Raw genomic sequence first — 620 nt, forward strand, 5'->3', positions numbered from 1 at the left:
ATCCTTCGTATAATCAGATCATGTCATATGAAGTAACTTTCGAAAATAAACGTAACAGGTTTTACGAAAAATTACTTTCCTCATAGCAAAAAACCAAGCTGCATGATCCGACATTGGACGACCAATATAAACTTTACTTCCTCGCACCACGATCTGAAAGGTCTCATTCTTTAGCCCCGCGACTCACTGGCATCCGCTCTCATTCCGCTTGGTCACGTCCGAGCAGGAAATCACCCCGCAACTGACTCCGCACGGGCTCTGTATCGAGCTTCTTAGGTTTTATCTCCCTCGGAAACAAATGAAACAACTTCCATACGAATAAAGGAAACATTATACGAAACTTTCATCGTATAAATTAACCCTAAAGTGGAAAAACATTTTCTACCACCATGGGCATACTCGGCCAATCAATCTCGATAAACGCCATTCGTCACTCGCCCAATTACGCCTTTCCTACGAAGCCGAACTAGGTTAGAGCATCCCCTTTAAGGACGATTCTAACTGACTTGACCTTATTGACAGCACAAAAGTGTCATGGTCTAATCCTTTGGCAACAACGTCCTTGGCTATAAAGCTGAGCACAACCTTCATGCAAAGCCAAAACAATTGAGCGACCACCG

Source organism: Brassica oleracea, chromosome C7 (assembly GCF_000695525.1).
Source record: "Brassica oleracea var. oleracea cultivar TO1000 chromosome C7, BOL, whole genome shotgun sequence".
NCBI lineage: Eukaryota > Viridiplantae > Streptophyta > Magnoliopsida > Brassicales > Brassicaceae > Brassica > Brassica oleracea.